Below are 20,927 nucleotides of genomic sequence, written 5' to 3'. Positions count from 1 at the left end.
CGGATTTTTGTGAATTCTCACAATTCATGTCAAATATTCGATGTTTTTTCCCTTTGTGTGTTTCCTTTTAACAGCATAGTCTACTACTGTGAAATCGTCAGTGTTCTTCCATCCCCCAGGGAGCGTTGCTATGACATGTAGGGCCCATCCGTGATGATTTTGCCAATGCTACGGGACAGAACAGTTACGGAAACGGCTGAAAGACTATCATCCGAAGAGCGGCGGCTTTTCTTTCTTTTTTTTTCAGCGTAACTACCCGTTTACTTGTTTGTTTTCGTTTTCCCTCTGTACAAGACAACATGGCTGGATAATATTCAGCCGTGCTATAGTTGGTCTTTCATGGGGTCCGTGCAGTTAGATTATGATGTATCCTTCATATAGGACAGGAGGATCAGTTCTCCCTGCTTGGGAAAGACATCTTCACCGAGATGATTATAATTACGCAACATGTTCTTTGCGATGAATGGATGCAGCGGAATTTACATGCAATGGACTACATAACTGGCTCTCCAGCACTGGCTCTCTATTTCATGTCCTCCCCGAGGAACACAGGATTTCGCTTCTAATACTTGACATGCTTGAGGTGTGTCATGTCACTCTTCGTAAAGAGTGCGCACCGATAAAAATCAGTGGTAGGCATGATCGAACCGAGCCCACTTGGCACCATGGTACCGAAGCAGCACGTACGCATTTAAAGATTTTGATCGCAAAACGAGTTAGGTGACAATATCAAAATTTAATATTTCAATATAGGTCCTAAGTCTAGCATCCGGTAGAGCAAAATTAAACCTTTCCAATGATATGTCACTCATAATAATATGTTGCACAACAACGAATATTCGTGAAGTTATGATTAAAAAAGCCAATTTCTTATCATTTTCTGTGTTGGTTATAGTAGATTTTTTTTTCTTTCAAATTTACAAAAATGGAGTTAACTCTTCTTTTTCCGCCAAACTTTCATTTTGTTGTGATGGCACTCCCTATAAAAGATTTTTTTTTTTCGTTTTTATCGCTTAGTCCATGTAGCAACCTCGAATTGTTAAGAGACCATATACGTAACCGTACCCAGTGCACTTCCTCATACAGAACATGGTAACCATGGTAACATCGAAATAAGCATTACAACGAAGTAAAAATTCAGGCCTCAAACTTATCCGCTTTCTATCTTCATGTATATAGGCCTTATACTGCTTGGCTATGACGAAATTCGTGACACAGCTAAGTAGAAATGCAGGTCTGACATTTATCAACTATATAGGGCCTATCTTTATACATGTATAAATATTTTATTGTTTGGCTATAACAAAATTTCGATGTAACAAAAAAAAAAGTCGGTTCCGAGGACTTTTCTCTAGTCGCCTGTAGAACACTAGCATACGGCGTGACAATAACGCCACGACCAAAATCTACACTGTTCTGTATTGACATTGAATACTAGTAGTACAGCGCATGGCATGTTATAATCATGAGATAAGAAAAAGTCCAAAGTAAATACTAGTACTACAAACCTAATCACTTGAATTCAGTTTTGGAATTTTCACATTTACAAACCTTAGGCCCATCACATCTGAAAAAAGGGTGTTATATACACGATCAAACAATCATATCAATCTTATTTTGCAGTTACGAAGCTGACTAAACTGAGGATTGTGTGCAATGATCATGATGACTGTGATATGTCTATGCAATATAGGCAGTTCATCGACGATCCAGATTGATATCAATTTTGTATTGATATGATATGTCACTACAGAACGCGTTGCATCATGGTAATGCGGAGAGCAATCAACAGTTCTTCTATATTTGGGTACCAACTGGAACTGAAACTGAAACTTTGAAGTAAGATCAAAGTTAAACATTCCGGAATCCAAGGTCAATGAATACATCGCTTCGGCATTAATACATTTTTTTAAAGTTCCAGTCAAATTTTATTTCCATTACCACATTTTTGTTTTCATTACAAATGAACGATGTAGATGCCTACTTTAATAATGTTAGATATACAATGGGTCATGTATAAAACTTATTGTTAAAAATAATTTTATCATTGGAAAAGAGAGGCCACGTACAAACTAAAATTGTAGAAATGTGTTGGCCACTCATTGAATTGAAGTTAGAATACATTAAAAAAAAAAACACCTAGAAACGTCAAAATGGCGACTGGTATACATCCATAATAATTAGGTTTTTTTTTTGTTTTTTTTTTTACATCTTGACAGTGTGAGACGGCAGCTGCTCTTCACAATCACAAAAATGACATTGCATGTTAAAAGTTTGATGACAAACCTCCGAATGGGTTTAATGTTTTACATTTCTCAATCCAAATTTCGTTGTCATGGCTAAAATAATTGTTTCACCGAGCAAGCATTCCCATCAGATACGAGCATTTTTCCTATATAGATCTTTGACCCTTGCCATTTGCCAAAGACTTGATGCCTTTAAGTTGTATGATGTGCATGTATATGCACACAGTCTCTTTTCAAACATGCTTATTCACAGATTTGTATCACCCCAATTCCTTTCTCCAAAGACATTCTTTTATTTATTTACAGTGGCGGATCCGTTAGGGGGCTCGCGCCCGGTGCGCCCCCTTTTTTGTTAAACAAGTTAAAAAATGGATGGGGGGGGGGGGGGAGCGTGCGCCCTCTTTAATTTTGGAAACGCACACCCCTTTACGGAATTTTTGGATCCGCCCCTTATTTACTCACTTTTTTGTTGTTGTTGTTGTAGTCTCCCAGTCCCCCTAGAATTCCTGTGTGGCGCTCTGACAGAGACGTTTGGGTCTAAATTCGTTTTCCGAAGATTTGTTGATCCGAAATGATTAAAGGGAATGGGATACTGATCAGTGGCGATCCACTGCACAGGCATGCTTCAATGGAAACATTGAACTGCACATTAGTTGAAAATAAGACCATTCTGAAGCAAATGATTTTCACACAACAATATAGATTGTACTCTTTAATGAATCCCACAAGGATTGGAACAGCCATCCCCCAGCATTCCTACTGATCAGTTACTAGCCATACCCTTTAAAGGGGCCCTGAAATCCAAATGTATGTTGATTTGTGTTGATTTATGTTACCCTCAACATCACTTTTGTGGTGAAATGAGTATCTGGAAACATTCCATCATACATTTTTAACGATTTTTCTTCTATTTTTCTTCAGATTACTTGGGAACGCCCATAAAAAAGTCCTTCCAAATCAATATTCTTGAGATGATCTCATCTGTCAATAATTGCTAAACTACTGAAATGTTTAACAAAAGACATTGGAATGCACCTTCCTCTCGAATCAGCATAACTTGCATGTTTCTGTGATATTAAATGTGACTAACAAAAGACATGGCGAGGGAACATGGAAGTTATGCTGAGTCGAGGGGAAGTTGCCTTCCAATGCCTTTTGTTAAACATTTGCAGTACTTTAGCAGTGATTGACAGATGAGGTTTTTGTGGGCGTTCCCAAATAATCAGAAGAAAATAGAAGAAAAAATAAATAAAAATATATGGAATGTTTCTAGATATTCGTTTCACCGCAAAAGTGATGTTGAGGGTATCATAAATCAACACAAATCAACATGCATTCGGATTTCAGGCCTGCTTTTTTCCCCAAGGTTCGTTATTCCGAAAATGAATAAAGATTTGTTATTCTCTTTAGGTTTGCAAATCCGAAAATGAGACAAGGTTCGTTAATCCGAAAAAAAAAAGAATTAGGTTCGTTGAAATCAAGGTTCGTTAATACGAAAATGAAATAAACTTGTGATATCAGAATACGGCGTTGTTTGGAGAGGTATAGCCATCCTCTCAAATCGGATAGTCCCTCCATAGATTTAGTATACTTTGGGGGAATAACAATTTCCTCCCCCCCCCCCACCGAACTTCCCTGAAAAAAAAAATGGCGTATTTAAATTTCCATTACCCCCCCTTTTTTTTTTCTTGCTGGAAAAACATTCTAAGTATTTAACCTAAAGTTTTCACCAGGTCGCTGCATGAATTTCAGGTCTGAAAATGCGAAATCACCCTCGTGTGGGAGGAGAAATATCCCTTTCCTACACCCTCGTTTTCATAATTTTGCCTGTTTGATTGCTTAACAGACAGCGTTCATGACGTACATTGTATACAAAGAATTAATAGCCCCCATGCATACAAGAAATTTACTTAAATTATAACATTTTATAGGCAAATAGTCCAGTAATCTACATCAAAATACTGCTTTAAACCTTATTTAGACCAGTGGGACTATTTTCAAGTCGTTTAAACACTAAAAAAAAAAAAGGAAAAAAGACAAAAAAAAAACAACACATGCGTACTCTCTAAAAAATTTCGAGTGAATAATTCACTCCTCGGAAGGAGTGAATAAAATTTCACTCAATTAAGAGTGACTTTCACTCGTTGTCGAGTGAATTTTACTCTTGTAACGAGTGAAATTTGTGTGAAACCCATTCGCCGAGTGAATTCCGAGTGAAAATTAAGCCGAGTGAATTCTGAGTGAATACATAATTAAACGCATTTGGCTAGGCCAATAGAAATTGAGAATTCCCCTGTCATGTGTTTACTCTAAGCCAATCACCAGCAGCAATTTCCCCTGGCTTGGGCGCGGGCAGGTTTACCTGAAGAGCGACGCGTCGCCTGTGCGTGGACTGTGTGCAATTGCGTGCTGTGTGCTACATGTAGCTGTGCGTGTATTATGCATAGGATCACAGATTTACGTGCGTGTAAGTGCAATCGTGAGAATCAGAGCCTGGATGTCGTGATGGACGGGAGAAAATGTCTGTCTTCAAATTGAGTGGGGCGGAGATATTATTCACATTTTTGAAGGTAAGCAATTAAACCATAGATCGATCTAATTATACCTCTCCGTAAACGACCATAAGTAAGTTACCTTTAGGGTTCTATACGAATAACCCCGGGCCAGTACTGGCGCTCCTTCGAACAATTAATGTACAGTGGTTTGTACACAGTTAGCTATATGGGGCTGGTCATACCATAGAACACCTACGAACAGCTAGAATCCGAGGCCGAAATTCAGCTGATGGTACACGCTAGGTGTTGGGATCTAATAATACGTTGAGTCTTTAGACAACACTTTAATTGTACACGTTGGGATCTAGGGCTTGAACTATTCCAAAAAAAAATGAGTGATGAATGAAACTTTGGTCGTTAGTCATTGAATTGACATTCGCAAGCATATCATCACACAGAGATTACTGTGGTCGAGTGTAGCGTTAGAGATCGAACTTATACTATAGGGTCCTAACTGTTACTAAGCTGTGCTAATTAAAGCAATAGATTAGAAGCGCCTATCTAGCGCCAGACACGTACTCTACATTGCTATTGTTGAGTTGACAGCCGAATCACTGACACTGGTCTGTGTTGCCAGATGAGATGGTGATCTCGATCAGTACGGTAATAAAGAATGGTGAAATTTGGTGATTTATGATTATTGTTCATTATATACACTGTATGTAGTAAAAAGGACTTTTATTTGCCGCTACATTTGAGCATCCAAACAGCTGGGAGAATACCACGTACACTAGCTCCCACGTCATGTGTCGTGATCATCTACTACTGTACTAGGTAAGAAGTATGATGCGTGTACTGTTCGTGTTAAGTGTTGGTCCACTGTGACATCACACTTCTAGCTGAAGATCAGCGTGCTCACACATCATGGAGATCGATCCCCCTTGTAGCAGACGATGACTGGTACTATTTTCAACATTGTTTTTTATGAAAGTTACAGGTGACCTTAGGTATGAAATTTGGCAGAGATCATCTTTGGGTCTTTAATTCTAACATTAAATATGCTGATGTACGGTAGCTAAAAAAGTAATTAGGCCTACTATAGCTTTTGTATTGGTGCTCACTTAGTATTTGTGTGGACAAAACAACTGCATATTGTCTTGTGGAAATGACTTCTAAATCCATTTCTGAACCTTGTGTTTACATACTTTCCTCCAGATAAGGACGTAGACATGACAGCTCTTCGGGAGTGATGGTGATTTAAAGGAACTCGGTGTAGGGGTCATCATTTGGAGAACAAAGACAGATATTGAGAGCTGTACAGTCTCTGTCACACGAAGGAGGGTGCAGATCACCAGATTGCAAAGTACCAGATGTGGCCATACAACGACTAGCCATTGAATTCAGGGTTGACGAATGCTGGAAACACCGGGCCAACATCAGCGAAGGAGCCTCTGAGATATGGACTTCCATTGCATTAACCCTGCTGTAAGCTATTCTGTTGTTTTCCACAATGATTAATGAAGGGAGACTAGTTTGAAATTGATTTATATTTATTTTACATTCTAGAGTCTTAGTAATTACATAAGAGGCTACATTAAGAGACTGAATGCTTGGTTGGTTTTATTTTGTTTGAAGAAATGATTTTCAAGATACTTCATGGAGCAGTTTTGGAGCTGTCCTTCCCTCTGACAATGAATGTCTTGACAGGTTAGTACTTGTATTTAAGAAAAATGTGTACCGTGTACTTGCTGTATCGACAGACGAAAGTGAAACCATGTTATGGTCAGTCTTTAGTTGTGTAAGTAGAGCTGTTGCTTATGTCAAATATGTATGTTCAATGATTTTGCTCTTCAAGTTTATAATGTAAACTTGAAGAACCTACTATCCTCATGCCATTTGTATTATTCATAAAACCATTAAATTTTACTTATTTGCCCAGGAATTCAACACACACATCACTTCAAGGGGGAAGAGATACTTCAAAAGCTGAGGGACGGAGTTCTGACTGGTCCGAAGAGACATCTGCACATCCAGATCATTGCAGCATATTTGTTGTTGAAAATGGAAGCAGAAAACTGTACAGCGTAAGTTCAATTAGTTAAAATATTATTATTATTCATATATTATTATTATAATTTGAAAATTGGTCTGGAATACCAGTTTCCCATTGTCATGTCTTGTACTACAATGTACATTTTCATCCAATATATAACCATGTAATTTGCCTGTTCATTTGGTTTTTTTTTTTTTTTTGTCTTCTCAAGTATAGAGAAAAGCAGACTAAAATTTACCCCCCCCCCCAAAAAAAAAAAAAAAAAAAAAGGAAAGGAAAGAAAGTAGAAGGGACCGGTAAGTATAACATTGTTAATGAAGTGATGGTTATAGATTTAAAAATAAAGACTGGTATACTTGTATGAAACATGTAAACAGAGTGTACGTACAAGACTCCACGCTGACTTATTTTCGTGGTAGCCCCATCGGGCCACAGGTATATTGATTTGATAATAGTCCTAATACTTATGATTTAATCATCACAATGATTAATAGAAAAGTGGGAGTTGATGTGCCATGAAGTTCAATGGATAATCACATCTTGTATAAATTTTTCTACTAACTGTGCACATTCACACTTAACCTATCTGCATGAAATTTTCATATGTATTAACTGATATCTGGCTCAAGTAGCATTAAATGTACATGAAACAGTGGTACTGAATAGCAATAGAAATTAATGCCAAGAACAAAAAAACATAAAGATAGTTCAGCCCCTTAAAAGATTAAAATGAGGGCCAAATTTTTGATGTTTGCGTCGTAGAATATGATTAACATTTTTCTTGCTTTCTTTTTAAATTCAGATACCAAGTAGTGAGCAAAGGATGTTGTAGCCAAGGCAGTTGCGATGCAGTACCCCACTTTGTGAGACACCACACAAGGTGCAAAAGGACATGTACGTTTATACTCGTAAGTTTATGTGATCTACAACCTTTTTTAGCCCTCTTTAGCAGAAAGATTAAGTGACATACATGGTATCTTATTCATCTAGCTTGCAAAAACTTCAACATTTTCAACTTTTCTCAAGAGCTAGTGGACAGAATTAAGCAACCAAACGAGGAGTTGATCATCCTTGTTTAGTTAGGGGACAAGGACCCAAAGTTTTTCAGATTATGGGCATGACCCCCCCCCCCCCCCCCCCCCCAAAAAAAAAAAGAAATGGCCTTTACAGGGAAATTGCATCTATTTCTTAATTAACTCATTGTGCAAATATACAGGCAATGTGGGGATTGTGATGTACCTCCTCATAGATGTCTAATAAAGTTGTGTGCAGATTGGCCTGATTCCATGACTTAGGTTCGATGAACGTTAACTTCAACGTAACGTAATGTTACTTAAGTTCCAACGTGCCAGTTGCGCCGTTCATTTATAATAAACCTATTCTCATTTTCTTCCATAAGAATGCCACTACATGTATTTCTACTGCTATCAGATCTTCATCAGTTACAGTCAACTCTGTGCCAAAGTCAAATTTGTTGAGACTCAAGAAAAAGCTTTGACTTACAATGCATTCTTATATTTCAGGAGTATATCTGTATGGCAAGGATCATGGATTCATTGAGTATCGTTTGAAGACCTTGAGGAGCTATGACACCACAAATCACCTCAGGCAGAGAGAGAGAGAGTAGTTGCAGCTCCCACCAAGCCCCTGACCGAGCACCATTCCAACGTTAGATTAGAAGCCCAATGAGAAGAGACAGCTACCATCGGTGTATAGGTCTAAATACCCTTGCTTTTTCCTCTTTTGAGATACAGCATATGCTCCTCTGACGTTGGAACTTACATTCTTGTTGAAGAGTCAGCCTCATCAGGCTCAGCGGTAGTTTAGCATGAAGCTGTTACCAGGATGTACTGCAGCACTTCAACATTAAAAGTAGAACAGGGCACGCCGATGAAAAGAGTTTGTTGCATAGAATGTGTGATTGTTAATGCTGTAAATTGTTGATTGTTGTATATACTAGTAACTGAAAATAGTTTTGACTTATATAGTCAAAAAAATCTCCTCTTCATGGCCACATGTTAATGAATACATTCATCTGTGAGGTGTTCCAAGCATATCAAAGAATGTTTGGCCACACACAGCTTGGCATTCCGCATGATACGAATCTGGCTGCGCTCATGATTAAGCACCCCCTTCTCTCCAGGCAATTCTGACTTGCTATAATAAAACCTTTTTATGGTCTAATATTCAAGAGAGAAAACTGTTGACAGACACTCGTATGTATTTTTTTTTTCTTTCCCTTATTTTTATTTTATTTTATTTTATTTTTTTTTTTTTTGGGGGGGGGGGGGAATGCTACAGATAGCAGGTAAATAGTAGAATCTTCCAATGGTCATCCATGCTCTTGGGATGAAGATCATGTCTCCATGTTGTGATTAAGTTACCACATACCTTTGTCACCCCTTTGATTAGCATTGATGCAGTACAATATGCATGTGCTCAAATTTATTGCATCCATCTTCTTTGGAGAAGGGGGAAAATCTTAAAAAAAATAAAACAAAAGTGATGGGAATCATTGATCCCTAGGGTTACGCGACCCAGAGTTATTTTGTACATTTTCACCTTTATGTAATTGATGTACTGTACTTTGAAAAACTTGTGGGTAGAAGCTCAATTGGTTCAACTTCTTTTTCCACGAAACATCTGCAGCCCATCATTGATAAATCCACGGCATTAGAGTAGATGGAGTTAAATAGATTAGTTCACTAATGTGCCAAGTCAAATTTATGGAGAATTCTTCCCTTGATCTCGTAACAAATTATTAAGATAACCTGCAACTGACAATGATATTTTGATATAGAGTGTTAGCAGTGATGTTACAATTGCCCACCATAAGGCTGCGTTCACATAGAAGTATACTATTTGGGTATTTGGGGCTCGTTTTCGAGGGCACGCGAATAGCTTGAATCGAACGATAGGATTTCCTAACACCGGTTCACATAAGAGGGCACTATTTGAATGTACCAAATAGCATAGAATAGTATAGCAAAGTGGAAATCGAGCTTTTTCGATTTTCTTGCAGCATATACCGTCTCTCGTTTATGAAATAATGACAATTTTGGTCTAGATTTGCCCTTTAGCAAAATTAAGCATGTAGACTGACATTCTGATGCATTTTAGAAATTGTTGATAAGATTTGCTGGGATGTAGGAGGAAGAAATCCTCACTGCATGGGATGGCGAGTTGACGGTGCGGGTGATGGTGTACTGGGTGCCCAAATAGCGAATAGCGAATAGCGAATACCGTATACTTCTATGTGAATGCAGCCTAATGAAGTCAATTGCCTAAACCGACTAGAAATCAAGACTGCATACAAAAGCTGCGGCAATGTTTACTTCAGGGAAACCTAAGGCAAAAGAACACCTTTGTTAGAGAGGCATGCATGAATGAATATTGATCGCCTTTGCTATACCATTATGGTGGCCAACATGACGTCACATGAAATCACTCTATAAGAAATTCAGTTTGCATGCATTAGTTGTTGCTACATCTGGCAAAACTCGGAAGGATTACAAGTGTTCAATATTGTACAATGATGCCTTATTTAGGTGAAGAAGATCAATGATATGATACATGTTGTGTCAACTGTAGTGATTGCAATTCTTTTTCCATAAATAGTAGGCCCGGTTAAGGGGGGGGGGGGGGCTACAAACCCTCCTCCCCTTTGACATTCCATGCCAAATTTCATGAAGGCATGATTATTTTGGGGGGTTATTGATTGTAATCAATAACAAATATTTTCATGCTGGACGTGTTGCTGACAAATTTCATTGAAAAGGCAATGAAAAAACAAAAAGTAAGAAACAAAGAAATACATGAGTAAATAGAAAAAAATAGATACTTCAGAATTTTTTGATGGCACAGTTTTTTCTCTTTCATTTGCTATGGACACTAGAAAGAATATTTACACAAAAAACAAAAAATGTGCCTTTTTGAAACTTTATTTATGGCAAATGGTCTGATTTCATGCTCAAATTAGCTTGATTTAGCCAATTGACTTTTTTTGTTGTTGAAAATCAACATTACCGTTGTATAGATTACGTCACAGGCAATTTGTGTGTGGATTTTGTAATGATCGCACGGTTGATGGCCGAGGTCTGGGGGGTTCCAGGGAGGCCCCCCTCTGGCTCTATCATCTACATAAATACCCCACCTAAAGCCTACTTAAAGTCAAGACCATGCTTCTCTGATCGAGTATGTTTAGGTATTTGTACAATGTACTTGTAGAGCATCACTGTGTTACATGACAGAGGATCCAAACTTGATTAACCATGCAGTATTGAAAATTTCTGTATTTTTGTCAATTTTTCGAAGCAATCACAATTCCTACTACATGTGTAATTGTTTTTGTATTATAATATAGATAATGGTGACTATACTTTGCAAGTCTTTTGTAGCTTATCATTGAACATGCAATAATTATATTCACTTGTAGTCGAAAATTAAACATGTTCAGGAAGGGTACTTGTAAAATTTTTCACTTTTGCACAAACTTTATGAATTGCGCATATTTTCGGGGAAATGTGTGATGTTAATATTTGAAGAGTTTGTTCGCAAAAACCAATATGTCCATTTTTGAAGATTTTGAAGTACGGTTTCTGTCATTAAGTACAAAATAATACCTTTTAAATTATATATTGGTCACTACATATAAAGGTACATTTTTGAAGTTATGATCAAAAGAAGCAAACATTTTCTTATTATTCTCTTTATTTTTCTTGACCTTTAATCGCAAATATGTCCATTTGGCACATATGGACTTTTAATAGCAGTTTTTGCAAACAAACTCTTCATTTGTAGAGCTTTGGGAATGACAGCTAGAATAGCATATTTACAGGGACCTTGTGATGATTATGGTGACAGTTGTTCTTAAATGATAAGAATATGTATAATTATTATTGGCCACATAATTCATGGAAAACCAGATACTCAGCACATGAAGACTGTTTGTAATGGTGTACTGCTCTGCAGTTGAAGTTTAGATATTTCAAGAGGTATATTCCTTTTTTTTAGATTTCAGGTGATCCAGTGGACATCACACATTTATTTGATATAGAGAATCAGCTCATAAAAAAAAAAAACCATAACATGCGTAGCATTTAGTACATTATCTTCTTATATCCCCCTCAATGCTACTTAAAGAAAAAATAAATTAATAAGAAAGAATGAAACAACAGCCATTTGGATTACTAGCTTATATTTATTCAGTTTCATGTATTGATCCAGCTCGGGTAGGAATTACTTTCAAACCTGGAACACAAAGTTGGCAATGCACTGGGCTACCAGTGGTGGATCGTTGGCTTCTAAATACATGCATTAATATTAACAAATATCTATATAATGAACGTTGCTTACTGTTTTTGTTTGTATTAGTTTGATTGGTATTCATTCCAAAAATGACTCCAGACCACCTAGATTATTCCCAAATTCATCACCATATTGTCACTTTTTCTTCCAGGGTTGAATAACTAGTGCACTGAGTGCTGTGATCAATGGTGATAGAGATGTGTGCTCATGTAGAGTGTAATTCCGTTTGGGATTGAAAAAAGATTGAAAAAGGATTGAAAAAAGAGTGAAAAAGGAGTTAAAAACCTCCGGAGTTAAAGAAGAGTGAATACAATAGGAGTGAATTGAGAGTAAGAAAGGAGTGAAAAACGACTGACAAAAGAGTGAAATACGTCAGGGGTGAATTTAGAGTGAGAAAGGAGTGAACATCCCACCAAAAACATTTCCGTCTTTTTTCACTCTCTTTTGGAGTGAAATTTCTGTTCACTCGAAATTCACTCCACTTCTAGTGATCCTTGACGTCACTACCAAGGGGAGTGAAAATAGAGTGAAAATTCACTCTTTCTTTTTTAGAGAGTAGGCCTAGTGATAATTGTACCATTTACAACATAAAAAACAACAACTCCTGGCTACGCCAGTGTCATGAGATAGATACATGCCACACACGGTCAACGCCAGATGTGTGCATGTACAAAAATTAGTAGGCCTGATGTACCTGCCTAGGCCTATGAGCACTAGAACTTCTCAGAAGGCCTAATTGAATAATGGAGCTGAGTGCAGATATTCAGGTACACCACTGTTTTGAAGGTAAGGGCCAATGCGATGGAAAGAGATTGAATAAAATAAAAATAATATTTATGACAATGTGATTTTCGCAGAACATAATATTTCAGACTATAGTTCCGATAATAAAATACTTGGTAGGTCTACTATAAGAGGCGACGTACTATAGCTGCGAGATCGGGTCAGGGTTCTGAGACAGGGTCGGCGTGAGGGGGGGGGGGGGGGGGAGGGGAGGGGTTCGCGGGGTCACCAGCCCCCACTTTTTCGCATAAGACATGACGATATATCGGATTGAACCATTCGCGGACCGCACTTTTTTTTTTTTTTTTTTTTTTTTTTTTTTTTTACCCCGGAAGTAACAACAGAAAAATATGGTTAAGCCTGTTCTGTTTTTCCACCCATTAACGCTGAAGTTGTTGCAGAAAATTGCCACAGAAGGCCCTTTTTTTTTTCTTGTCACCTGATGAAACCCGATAGTGGCACCAGAAATATAAAGTGCCCCCCCCCCCCCACACACACACTTTTAAACGCGTCGCGCCAGCTTCTACCTAGATGTCATCTCAGTTATGGTACGGTAGGCTATTAGGCCTATTATAGGTCATATTAGTTGAGGATGCCGGGGCATCAGGTTTTCAACGTGTTTTTTATAATATTTTTTTTTTTTGAGATGACGAGAAACTTCAAGTGAAATAATTCTGAAAGAGCATATAGGCTTACAAGACAAATTGGTGAAAGAAATATGGGGAAAATTGGTCAAACTGTGATGGAGAAAATTGGTTTTGAGATGGCTGAGATATCTGAACGAAGATACATACCCTAATAAAAAGTGGGATCCACCTTCTATTAGCTTTGTTTTACTTTGTTTTTGGATATAAACTATATCAACCATTTCAAAACCGCTTTTCATCGAATAGGGGCCTAAATTTTGAAAGTTTTCTAACCCGGGTTTCATATCTGGCAAAGAGTTAAATGCTGAATCCTCATCTCAACCAATCCGAGCATTCCTATATGAAGATACAGTGTTATGAAACCTCGTTATAACGAGGTCCGCGGGATCGGGAATACCTCGTTAACCGGTACCTCGTTATAACCGTAAGCATCAAAATCAAAGAAATACATAAGCACGACGTCATATACATATACCCATCAATGAAACTTAAGAACATCCTTTGCGTTGTTATTATGGATCATTTTTATTGGGAGAATAAAGGGAAATAATTTGTGAATTAGACGAAAAAGTATACAGGGGTTGAAATGAGTTAATTCTTTATTTTTCTTCCGAAAATCTCTTTGCATAATACTTGCACATTATGTTCTTGAGAAGTATAGGCATATAGGCCTATGTTATTTTCGTGATTCTTTCTACACCTATCTCTTTCTCTTGTGTTGAACCATTTTGAAAAAATATTTTTTTTTCGTTTGTGAAATACAGTGTAAAATGATAATGAACAAAATCAGATTGTATAAAATGCGTTTGTTAAGTTTTCTAAACACCAGCGCAAACAGAGTATATACATGCGTTCTTTATACCGTGACTTGCGAGGTATTTTTACGCTGTCGGTGCCCAGTGGGAATGCCATGATTTCATGAATCATTTCGGCTGTAATCTTATACAATGTATGATCGTTACGCCCGAAGGGATTAAAAATGCGTTCTTAATTTTCTTCCGAAAATCTCTTCGCGTTTTGTACATCTGTTCTTGAAAAATATGCGACAGGATTGAATTTGGAAGATTAAGATCCTTTTAACGCAAATCTACCTGGTAGACCATTCTGAAAGAAAGACAAATCTTCATTGTGAAATGCAGTGTTAAAATTGTGATGATGAACAAACCCAGATCTATTCAAACTAATAAATGCGTTTGTTCTTTTTCTGATTTAGGTTAACATGTGTTATTCAACTATTTTTACGTTATTGTCACCTGGCGAGATCGCGATGATTTCAGAGTGACATACATGCGTTGTTTACCGTTAACTTGCGAGGTATTTTACGCTGTTGGTGCCCAGCAGGAATTCGATGATTTCATGAATCATTTCGGCTGTAATTTTTGTAATGTATGATCGTTGCGCCCGAAGGGATTAAAGATGCGTTCTTTATTTTCTTCCGAAAATCTCTTTGTGTTTTGTACATCGACACTGTTCTTGAACTGTTAAAGATACGTTATATCGATTGAGTATAGGTTAACATGCGTTATTGAACTATTTTTACGCTACTGTCACCCGGCAAGATCGCGATGATTTTTTAAATTATTTTGGCTTTAATCATACGCACTCATATTTAAATTATCATTTTTTGTTAAATGATAATGGACAAATCCAGATCTATTCAAGCTAATAAATGTTACGTTGTTGGTGCCCAGCGGGAATTCGATGAGTTCATGAATCATTTCGGCTGTAATTCATACAATGTATGATCGTTGCGCCCGAAGGGTTCAAAAATGCGTTCTTTATTTTCTTCCGAAAATCTCTTCGCGTTTTGTACGTCCGTTCTTAGCTATTGAACTGTTAGATACCTTAAATTTGTTTCTTTTTCTGAACACCGATTATAAGTAGGCTAACATTCGCTTTTCAACTATTTTGACGCTTCTGTCACCCGGCGAGATTGCAAATGATTTCATTAATCATTTCGGCTTTAATCATCCACACCCATGCTAATCAGCAAAAGAACTGGAAGTCGGAATTAAAAATTGAAAGGGTATACTGATGAGTCGCACACGCATCCGACAATTGTCCATTTTTGGCCGCAATAATTGTCGCGCAACATGAACAGTTTTTGAATGCGTTATATTTTTTTTTCTCGTTGCGCTGTGGTCTGACCTAATAACTATTAGTATATAGGGTACCTAAGGGGGGGGGGGGGGGTCACCGTGCATCCCCCCCCCAGGACTCCTCGAAACTTACATTTTCAGGATCCTCATCACATACCAAAACAATCAGTCATAATCAAGATGTTAACAGGAACGAAAAGTGGCCGTTCTAGGTGAAATCTATTGTATTCTATTGTTTTTCATAATTTCTTATGTATTTCTTTGTTTTCCAACTTTTTCAACTTTTGATTTTTCTTTTTTTTTCTATCAGAAATTGTCACTGACCACTTTTCTACCATAATTAGCACAAAACTAATCAATGAAAGTGATTAATTGTAAAAATAATCAGGTTTTCATGACCTTCATGACAGAGCACCTGTTTTCCATAGGAAATGTACACAAAATCACAAAATTGTGCCCGTTTTGGGGGGACATTGCGTTACACGGGCGTGACTTCGCAAAAGTATACGCGGATGTTGCAAATTTGGTCTCAAAAGTTGTGCGAGACTTGAACAAACAAAGTCAAGAAGCCTCGCGACAGATTTATAGCGCGAAACTTGGGGGGGGGGGGGGCGGATCCCCCCCCCCCCGTCCTTAAAGGGTTAATGTTGCGTGAAAAAAAACACCCAATTTTCACATAATCTCACTTTTAAGGAGGTGGTATGCTTTACTAAGTATTTATCCGTATCTTTCTTTTTGATAAACCGACAGTCACTTAACTTCGTGGGTGCGTTCGACATAAATGTATTTCTTCTCTTTCCACGACAACGCAGGGTGTGCTATATATATATATATATATGTATGTATATATATATATATATATATATATATATATATATATATATAATGTATGTATGTGCTTATACATGTAGGGCCTACACAGTAGGGTACCTGGGGGGGGGGGGGGGGTCACTGTGCGCACCCCCCAGGACTCCTCGAAACTTACTTGAATTTGTTTTGTTCAAGTCTCATGCAACTTTCGAGACCAAATTTGCAACTTCCCCGCATACTTGTGCGAAGTCACGCCTATTTTTGTAGCGGAATGTCGTCCCAAAACGGGCACAATTTTGTGCTTTTGTGTACATTTCCTATGGAAAACAGGTGCTATGTCATGAAAATCATGAAAACCTGATTATTTTTACAATTAATCACTTTCATTGATTAGTGGTCAGTGACAATTTCTGATAGAAAAACAAAGAAAAATCAAAAGTTGAAAAAGTTGAAAAACAAGGAAATACATAAGAAATTATGAAAAACAATATAATACATTAAATTTCACCTAGAACAGCCACTTTTCGTTCCTGTTAACATCTTGATTATGTTTTGGTGTGTCATGAGGATCCTGAAAATGTACAAGTTTCGAGGAGTCCTGGGGGGGGGGGGATGCACGGTGACCCCCCTCCCCCCTAAAGTACCCGACTATATATCCCGCACGCATATCTCGCGAAAACGAAAATCGAATGATTATGTTCAATAATTTAGTAGGAACATTGGAAGGCATTGTGTCGCTATCGCGTTTAGAAGAAAACATGGAAGAAACAATTCTCTGCAAAACGGGAAAAAGACGTTGATAACGTGAATTAATTCGGTTTTCAATGTTTACGTTTGTCGCGTGTTTGAAAGCGGTAATTTACAAGAAATTAAACCTCGTATATTCGATCAAATTGCTTTATATGTTTTTCTATCACGACACCTAGCTGGTCCGAAATTGCCCTCGTTATCAACGGAATCTCGTTATAACCGAACTTGTTGTAACCGATTCGTTCTGCCATAGGTTTACACGGAAAGGAAAACGGGACCGCGACGCGATCACCTCGTTATAAGCGGTTCCTCGTTATAACCGAACTCGTTATAACGGAGTAGCACTGTATAGGAACTTACAGGACTGTTGTCTTTCATAATTATGATCGAGCGAGAGATTCTTGCTGAATCGCCCAATCGGTTGATGATGATTTTACCCCCCCCCCCCCCCCCAAAAAAAAAAAAAAAAAAAAAAATGTCCTCATATTAAAGGTGGATACTACTCTACTAGTGGACCTTACATGCAGGCCTACTCAGTGATAGGGCCTGTGCCTTGATATGAAATTGACTTCATGTAATTATGTAACATTGGCTATGGTGTACTTCCATTGTGGGTCACCTGCAGATTAGACGACTGCATGCATGCTAACCGCGACCGCAAAACAGCGACTCCAACACCGTACAGGAAGCCCAATCGAGAAAAAGTCAACGAGTCTTGCCAGACGACATTCACCACCGAAAGTCATTGATTTGAGAGTTCAAGAGAGGTAAAGCTTGACGATAGTGGGCAGGCCCAATATTGGAATAGATACTCTTGTGAAAGTAGATCATATTCTGATATTGGGTGATTTTGATTTTTCGTTTCCATGTATTGCAGTGTGAGTGTCAGCACAGTTGTGAACATGTCGGCAGTTTCGACGTGGACAGCCTGTGTATAAAGCCAACTAACGTTAGTACGCTCTTTGTTACAGCTCTGTGTACCAAGCCAGTACGGGGTTCCAGTTTGAGCATGAGCAGAAAAAGGTCATTTGTACCGAGAGACAGCTAGGTTGGTTTTTAATTTCACTGAGATAAGCATCTGTAATGCTATGATTATTCAGGGATCCTTATATAAATGGTGCCTGCCAGTACATCCACCTGACAGCAAGCCTGGTATTTGGCAATGTTAACAGAAAAAGGTTTCATTGCAACTGATTGACAATTTGCCCTACATCGACGGAAGAAATTCATGAATTTGAATAGAAAAAGGTTTGTTAAAGGGATGGACCTCCAGTATTGGTGCGGTTGAGATGAGAATTGGGCTTGTAACTTTTTGCGAGATATACCAAGAAAACACGATATATACATGTATTAGTACAGAGCTTACCATTTAAGAGGAATTCAAAGTTAATTTGATGAAAATCGGGTTTGGAATGACTGAAACATCCAAAAACAAAGTAAAACAAAGCGATCCTATTCCTAATATTTACCGTATGTGTGGGGTCCACACTTTATTAGAATTGCTCTTTTTTTGGATATCTCAGCCATTTCAAAACCAATTTTCATCAAATAAAAGTTGAATTCCTCATAGAATTACATGCTCTTTCATATTTCATTAGAGGTTTCTCATTATCTCACCAAAAATGTTAGAAACCTGAAATTAGGTCTCAACCAAAACTATAACTACGATCCCTTTAATGTATAATGTAAATGACCATGTATTCAAAACAGCACCATGAAATAGATGTTTCCCAGTGTTGATTGATGAAACATTCCGGTCACTTCATCTACATACACATGTAGGTTCATTCTTTGTCAGAATACGAGTTCCATAAATTGCTATGTTGGGCAAGCTGCTGAATTATGTCGCCTTGAAATGAGTGAAGTGCCTAACCAACTGAGAAAAATGAAGGTCATTTGTACCGTTAATGTGCACATGAGCTACTCCGAACTGGCTTACCGTACTCCGGTATACATATAATACGTAGTCCAGATAGGGTACCCGGTACTGGACGATTTTAATCGTCCGCATTCCCCACACTAACACGCGCATAGGGCTGTCTATACAATTGTACACGCATACACCCACGCAATGCGCAAAAAAAAAAAAGTAATTCAGAAAAAAAGTGCAGAAAACAAAAACAAAAACAATTTCTCACTGTGTTTTAAATGATTTCAAAGTTTCGACTAAAACTATTCTGAATAATAGAATTGCATGCTCTTTCATAAAACATAAAGAACTAAAGATTGACTTGATTGACTCGTACCTATTTTGAGTCCTCACAGAAAATGAGGTCCTCTGCCCTGTTGGTTTTGTAATGCACAGTCACATACATACTGGTAAATGTATGATGTTCATCACAGACATGTACTATGATGCTCGTCACAGACTGCAGATTAGTCGGCAACACTAATTCAGATAAAATTGACATCTAGTCAAAGTATAGTGCACTGTTCTTTGTTTGACAAAAGTACCGGTAAATGTAGTTGGGCATGTAAGCTGTACAGTAGGCCTATTCTTTCTCATAAGCCCGTTGTAATGGTGAAGAGGAAGAAAGTACATCGAATTATCTTTCCTCTCTTCTCTTGTGTAACCCAGTGAAGGTAGATCCACGTAGTCACATGGCCAGTGGGCCGGAATTCATGAAGGTGGTTTAACAGTGTTAGATTTAAACCATGGTTTACAAATTGTATGTAAATTTATTCTGCGTGAATATGATTGACAAAATGAGTATACATACCAACAGACCTCCGGTAACGAACACATGTTAATACACGTATAACAACGGTATTTCACATACTTATTGTAGACCATGGTACAAGTTTAAACCATGGTCTAAATCTAAACCTCCTTCCTGTGTTCAGGCCATTGTATTGTCAATGATCCTGTAATACAATTGTTATGCTTTGTGTTCAAAACATTTATCTGTGATGATTATGTTGACATTCCACATGGTGAACAATGTGTGAAAACAAAACAAAACAGTTAAAAGTTGACATTTCTTGTAAAATCAGTGTGTACAAGATTTCTGTGTACTTTATACAAGCTAGTGTATGTCATTCAATGAGAAAGCTGCAAAAGATGAAATGCAAGACATTATGTGTGAAGAAGAGTGTTTGTGATTGTCTGCACACATTTATGGTGTGGAGTGACTAATGTTGAGTGGCCTTTTCTAAATAGGCAATTGTCTTGCTAGTTTATTTTGTTGGTCTGTCTTTTTTTTTTTTCTTCTTTTTTTTTTTTTGGGGGGGGGGGGGGGCTTTATTCAGCTCAATTTAACAGTACCAGAGATAACATGAATTTTAATAGAACATTCTTTTTTTTTCCCTCAAATAACCATAAATTTGAATGTAGCATGCATTCCAATTCATTATTTTATGTTGTAATTGTGCTTGATGTTCCCAGTAACAACCACTATTGCAAGGTTCTCTTAAAATTTACTTGGTTACTAATTAAAGCATTAACCTGTTGAGGACGGGCTGATTTTGCTACAACACACATTTCCATAGACATCTACCTCAATGGGTTAAGGTTTAAATGTTAAAGGACAAGTTCACCTTCATAAACATAAGGGTTGAGTGAATGCAGCAATATTAGTGGAACACATCATTGAAAGTTTGAGGAAAATTGGACAATCCGTTCAAAAGTTATGAATTTTTTGAAGTTTTTGTGCAGTAACCGCTGGATGAGAAGACTACTGCAGTGTGTGAATAACTTAGATGTCACATGCATACAACAATATAAGGAAAATATAAAG

The 20,927-nt window shown here is 37.6% G+C and overlaps 1 protein-coding gene and 1 long non-coding RNA gene across 2 annotated transcripts in view; both read left to right on the top strand.

Moving 5' to 3' along the window:
* The window catches only part of LOC139723429 (TNF receptor-associated factor 3-like), a 61,801-nt gene that overhangs the window by 27,439 nt on the left and 13,435 nt on the right, over positions 1–20,927 (top strand). The window contains exons 5-6 of the mRNA XM_071634674.1: positions 75–248; positions 17,816–17,957. The gene's annotated coding sequence lies outside the window, so the exon portion shown is untranslated. The remainder of the gene's footprint in view (positions 1–74; positions 249–17,815; positions 17,958–20,927) is intronic.
* On the top strand, positions 6,085–8,682 carry LOC139723428 (uncharacterized). The gene is made up of 4 exons (XR_011710353.1): positions 6,085–6,226; positions 6,681–6,825; positions 7,597–7,688; positions 8,318–8,682. It is a non-coding gene; the product is annotated as an uncharacterized lncRNA (long non-coding RNA).

This window comes from Diadema antillarum, unplaced genomic scaffold (assembly GCF_040938485.1).
Source record: "Diadema antillarum isolate AM-2024a unplaced genomic scaffold, OU_Dant_1.0 scf00000190, whole genome shotgun sequence".
NCBI classification, from domain to species: domain Eukaryota; kingdom Metazoa; phylum Echinodermata; class Echinoidea; order Diadematoida; family Diadematidae; genus Diadema; species Diadema antillarum.
This window is presented reverse-complemented; position numbering and strand designations above follow the sequence as displayed.